This window comes from Phyllostomus discolor, chromosome 4 (assembly GCF_004126475.2).
Source record: "Phyllostomus discolor isolate MPI-MPIP mPhyDis1 chromosome 4, mPhyDis1.pri.v3, whole genome shotgun sequence".
Lineage (NCBI taxonomy): Eukaryota > Metazoa > Chordata > Mammalia > Chiroptera > Phyllostomidae > Phyllostomus > Phyllostomus discolor.
In genome coordinates this window covers 38,185,008-38,191,269 of record NC_040906.2, presented here as the reverse complement: position 1 = coordinate 38,191,269, position 6,262 = coordinate 38,185,008, and the positions used below count along the sequence as shown (strand labels likewise).

The window sequence follows — 6,262 nt, the reverse complement described above, 5'->3', positions numbered from 1 at the left end:
AACTACAGGGACCCCCAAATAACTCAAAATTCTAATATTAAACCCTATGACACACATAGTATCTCTCCAACTTCCATAAGTGTAATTTGGTCCTACTAAGTCATCCCTCTGGATGTATACACATCAGTTGACTCTGATTTCAGTAGCCATAAAATCTCTACTTTGTTTGCTTTCTAATGGTACTAAATTCTGGATCACAGGAAGGGGAAAAAGTTGCCTAAACTCTAGAAGAGTAACGTTTAATGATTTTGAGATTGTGTTGAGAAATCTACCTTAGAAATCTTGTAATCCATGGTCATTTGCTTTCCAATTCTTACAGGTGTTGTGACTTCAACTTTAGCAAAAGAAAGTTTTAATTTGTGCAATAAATAGGTAACAATTTGGTGAGATAGAGTTGCTAATTTTTTTTCTTTTGCTGCAGCTAACTTCAGATAGAGTTCCCTGGACAAATTTGAGATACAGATATTATAAATGATTTAATTTAAGAAATATTTATCAAATGTCAGGTACATGTTAAGCTTTCTTTTCGGTTCTGGAATTAAAGTAAGTGAGGTGAAAATTGAGATTTGAGAACCATTACCATTTACTTGAAGGGTGAAGTAAAATAACAACCTACTACAAATTATCTATTCTTTTTATTAATAATTTATTAAGTCCTTATAATATTTTAGGTCCTGGCCTAAGCACTAGAAATAGAGATATTAAAAACAAATGCTCTGTGTTCCATGAATCTACCATCTACTAGGATATACTGCTAGGATATCTACTAGTAGTAAAAATATGCTGAACACCTAGAATTGCAGGTATTAGATACCATGATGGAGGTAACCATAGGATGCTGTGGGAGCTCAAGGAGAGCTTTCTGACATATGCCAGCTGGGAGTAGAAAGAAAAAGGGGAAAAACACTGAGAAAGATCCCAAGAAGGAAGTGATGCCAAAGTTAAATATTAGATGGTTTGGTAACAGTCAGGCAAAGATTATGTTATGTAATACATAATTATATATAATATATATAGTTATATATATTACATATATTATATATAGTTATGTATTATATAATTATGTATATGTATATATAATTATGTAGTATGTATGTATATGTGTGTGTGCACATATGCACATGTATATATATGCACAATGAGCTAAAAATTATCAATTGAAACTTTTAATTCAACTTGTGAGAGGATTCAGAAAACCTTTATTAAGAAATTGTTGTTAAGCCTACATCTTGAGGTATGAAGGAGGCTGACTAGGTTGAGATGAAGAGAAAGAACATTCCAACAAAAGTTAAAAACATGAGCAAAGAACAAAGATATAAAAGTTAATGTTTTTTGTTTGAGCTGCCACGACCATACACATCCCTCCTGAGGAATCTCCCAGAGATGAGCTTTGTTGTAAAAGTGCTGTATCTTCATCTTATAGAGTAAAAACAAAGATAATGTCTAAAAGCAAAAATAACTTCTAAGTTTTCCTCTGGTATCTAATTTCTTTATCAGATTGCAGCCGAATTATCTGCTAAGAGTGTTGAAGAGGATAGCAGTAGTAATGAGTTGTTGATATAGACACTTCAAAAGAGGGAAGCAAGAAATAATTAGAACTATATAGTAATATTGATTACTGATCATATTGACAGCACAGTAAAGGCTATAAACAATAGTTTTTTTTAGTAGCATTGGTCCTGGGTTGGGCTTGTAGAAGGCACCTGTTGCTCTCATTAGTGATTGAAAATTGGCCAAGCAGGTACTATAAAATGTATAAGGGGAGCAAGGATTCTCAAGATATCCCAATAGGGCAACTAAAATGAAAGGCAATGAAGTGAAACTGGGATTGTGTAAAGATGAAAATGGGTTGAGAGATGTGGAGCACAGTACTCAGTGAATGAATTTCTTAATAATATTAGTGAGCCAAGGTGATTAAAATGAGATAGCAGAACAGCTAAGATTTGCGAAACAGCAGTGAGATCTTTGTATATGATTTTAATAGTTCAGAGTAAAATGGTTGAAACGAATGGCAAAATCCACTGTGGTTGTAGGAACAGGTCCATGAAGTAGAGAGGAATACTGAAGTTAGACATGTCCCCAAACTAAAATATTGGATGTGTAGATGTTGAAGTCACCAAGACAATGGAGGAACTTGAGGAGCAAATGAGTAAGGTAAGCTCAATGACAGTTATTAATATAGGGTGAGAGCACTCAGATGGTCTTAAAATGCACAAACAGTCCCTGGCTGGCGTAGCTCAGTGGATTGAGTGTGGGCTGCGAACCAAAGTGTCGCAGGTTTGATTCCCAGTCAGGGTACATGCCTGGGTTGCAGGCCATGACCCCTAGCAACCGCACATGATGTTTCTCTCTCTCTCTCTTTCTCTCTCCCTCCTGTCTCTCTCTGAAAATAAATAAATAAAATTCTTTAAAATGCACAAACAAGGAAAGGAAATGTGCAGTATTTCTAGACTGTTTGAACCTTAAAAAGAGGTTTTGCATAAAAGTAGAGGAATATTTATACAGATATAGAACTGAAACAAAAGTATACAGTGCAATTTCTGTGTAAAATATTCTTCTGTGTAGCAACCTATCCAAAGTTATTATCTAACACAGGTGTCCAGCCTTTTGGCATCTCTGGGCCACGCTGGAATAAAAGTTTGGAGAAAATTGATGAGCAAAAAAAATGTTATAAGTAAATTTATGATTCTGTGTTGGGCCACATTCATAGCCGTGCTGGGCCACATGCAGTCTGTGGGCCATGGGTTGGACCCCACTTACAGTGTTTGTAATAAAGATGTAGACATATATCCTTTTCCCTTATTCTGATTAAGAATAATGGCCATATGTTTAGATTGACCAAATTTGTGAATGGGCATAACTCAATCTTTCTTATATCATGCTTAAATTTATTTTGCTCTTCCCATTTATATGATTTGATATCATACAGACAAAATTCAACTTGAGAGAGTATACAGAACATGGCATGGATATTAAGAAAATGAGTTTTTAGTTGCAGTATAAATATTACATTTCACTTTAGAATCCCTGGAGTTTTCACTATAAAAATCATTAACAAGAATTAAACTGGGTGTTGTGCAATGGCTCTGGTGGCCATGGTAACCTGTAACTGACTCTTGCTCCGGCCACAGTCAGCAGAGTCCTGGGGGGGCAAGAGCCACAATGTCTCAGGCTGTACAGACAAATGAAACTCAACTGTTAAGAAAAACATAGGAACTCAGTTTATATGAATAGCAATGAACATCTCAGGAGGCAATAAGGAATAGCTTGAATATGTTGAAAAACACCATGACTACAAAGGTTTGTTTGCATCATTTTTGTGCAGTCTGTGTTACCATAGCCCACAGAAGTGGCAATAAAGAATATCCTACCTGTCAGAAAAAGCTAGTTTCCAAAAGATCACTGAAGCCAGACCCAACATTGAGGTACTGATTAGCAAAATTTACCCAAATCATGATGAGTATGAAGCTCATCAGGAGAGACTATTAGCCAGAATCAGCAAGCACAATAATCACAAGTACTCAATCATTGCATTGAGGAAGGACTGAAGATACAGGCCATGAACAGATTACAGCAAGGCAAGAAACAACAGACTGAAAATGGTAATGGAGCCAAAGACAATGGTGGCAGTTCTCACTGTAGTAACGCATCTACATATTGCAATCATGAAGCGGGACCTAGCAACAAGGGAACCAAAACAATTAATGATTCTAGGCTTGAGCTTGATAATAACAGAGCAACAGTGGCAACTGATCCAGTGGTGGATGTTGCTACTATAATTGACACCTGGCATATTCTATAAGGGTTAGGGTTATATAAGTGGAATGTGTCCTGTTAGATAATGGTTTTCAAATTGATTGTTGCTGGGAACTTCTCTGCCTGGTTTCAGAAGCTGTAACCCGCCCCCCTCCTCCCATGACTAAGGCTGAGGGAGCAACCTTGGATCATAAGACACTAAGAAGACAAAAGCTTATCTCCCTGGCAGGAGCTCTGCTTCTGCTTTTACTTCATCCATAACTGGCCTCCAAGCCATAACTGGCTTGGTTGGTTAGCCAATGATGGGTAAGATTCCCCAAGGAGGGAACAACTTAAGACAGGCAAGACCACGTGGGAGGCCCCCAAGGAAGGACTTGGGGGGCTAGAGCAAAAGAGGTGTGGACCTTTACCCTTTGGCTTTGACAAAGCCTGAGTCCTCATTCTGTCTGCAAGAAATCTCCTAATCTCTTGGCTGCCTTACTTCCCCTGCCTGACTTAAGCCTGAAACAAGGACAGAAGGTGGTACAGCCCTGTGCTGGAAAGGGCGGGTTCCCTGGGCAATCAGGCCTTAGAAAGAATATGTAAAATCCTGTGAAACCTGCTTTGTTTAGAATGCTCTCAATTAAATGATAAGGGACCAAGGAAGAAGTGAGTTTGTTCCTCAAAGTTTTACATTTCTTTAGCTATCTAACCCTGACTCAGAATAGGCCCTCAGAGTTCTTTGTTATCTATCGTTTGTTCCTCACTGCCTGACAATGATTAATGAGCTTTACCCGTATTCTTGTACAAACGAACCCAATAAAAGCCCATTGAGGAAAAGGCTCTTGGCCCTTCTCCTTTGAAAGATCAGCCAGCTTTCCTCCCCAAGCAGATCTTCTCTTGGTAGACTTATTCTCATCCATGGCAGCCGGGGGAGCCCCGCGGGTGGATACAACCCCCCTATTGTAATTTGAAGTTTTTAAGTGTGAACTAAAAGTGAGAAACTCCTGTGAGTATCCACCCTTTTGAAATCTCTACTTTCAGGAATCCCACCAGGTTCTCTTTGTGAACATCTGAGAAATCTCCCCTTGGAACTGAATGAGGGAGTGGAAGAATAGTCATTATGAAATATACTGTGTTTTCTCTACAGCAAAAGCCTATTCGATCGGGAAAAGGACTTCCCAAGCCTTATTTTAGCTGCGGGAAGAAATTCCTTCCTATCTTTTTCCTTCTAGCACAATTGCCTCTCCAAAGGAGGGGGTTGGTATCAGATAGGGGGCAGGGCAACACATCAGTCACAGGAGTTAGGCCCTTGTAGAAAGCAAGAATTCTTCACCCAGAAAGGAGTAGGGAAAATGGAGGAAAAAATATGCCACTGGAAAAATCTGTGAAGCCTGAGCCACAACCCTGTGAAAAGAATTAACATTTGGTTGGAAAATCATAGAATGTTCCCTTCACCTACACGTCACCATTTATGGAATACTCCCTAACATTTATAGAATACTCTATCTAACAACAGCAGAATGCTCATTCTTCTCAGATTCATGTGGAACAGTCATTCACATAGACCATAAAACACATCCTAAAAAACTTAAAAGACTAGCAATAATACAAATTATGTTCTCTCACCACAATAGAATTAAACTAAAAACCCTAAATATTAGGAAATTAAACAACATACTTCCTTATAACCCATGGGTCCAATGAGTCTTGAGAGAAATTAAAGAATCCTCATAAAGAAATAAAAAGCAAAGAGAAGTTGGATTTAATAAAGAGGAGAAAAGCCGTAAACAGACCACTACCCAAGAAAGGATTTCCATATAGCTGGTAAGTTTGTGAAAATTTGCTTTGCATAGTTAGTCACCAGGGAAATGCAAATTAAAATGATAAAAATTTTTGAATGACAGCTCTAGGTGGTGAGAAAAACAGGCATCAACTGGAATGTGATGGAGTATAAAATGGTACAGTGACTTTGGAAAACTGTCAGTATTTGCATTTGTGCATATGCTATGATCTAAGACATCCTCTTTTATGAACATAGCAAGCAGAAATGTACCCCAAAAATATTTTTAGTAATTTTCACAGAATTATTCATAATAGCTAAACTAGGACATAAGCGAAACATTCCTCAGTAGTAGAAAGTAATTTGTAACTGCATTGTGGCACAAAAACACAATGGACACAATTAGCACAGAAATGAACAAACAGGCTACAAGCAACAACAGGAATGAATCTCACAATCAAAAACCTGAATGAAAGGCTTTACCTGCCAAAATGCAAACTGTGTAATTTCTTTTATATCAAGTTCAAAAAGAGGCCAATATAATTCTTGGTGTGAGAAAGAGGACAGCGGTTGCCTGTGGACAGCAAGAGCAGAGCAATGATGGTGGCGCATGAAGACATTTCTGATATGTTGATCGTGTTTTATATCTTGACCCTGTTGGTAGTCACGTGGATATGTTCTTTTCTGTGACAATTTGCTGACCTACACACTTTGATTTTATGTATTTTACATAGCATGCTTCAT

The 6,262-nt window shown here is 37.8% G+C and overlaps 1 pseudogene; it reads left to right on the top strand.

The window, feature by feature from the left end:
* The first annotated feature begins 3,114 nt into the window (after positions 1-3,114).
* LOC114494806 lies at positions 3,115-3,802 on the top strand (annotated as a pseudogene).
* Positions 3,803-6,262: the final 2,460 nt, after the last annotated feature.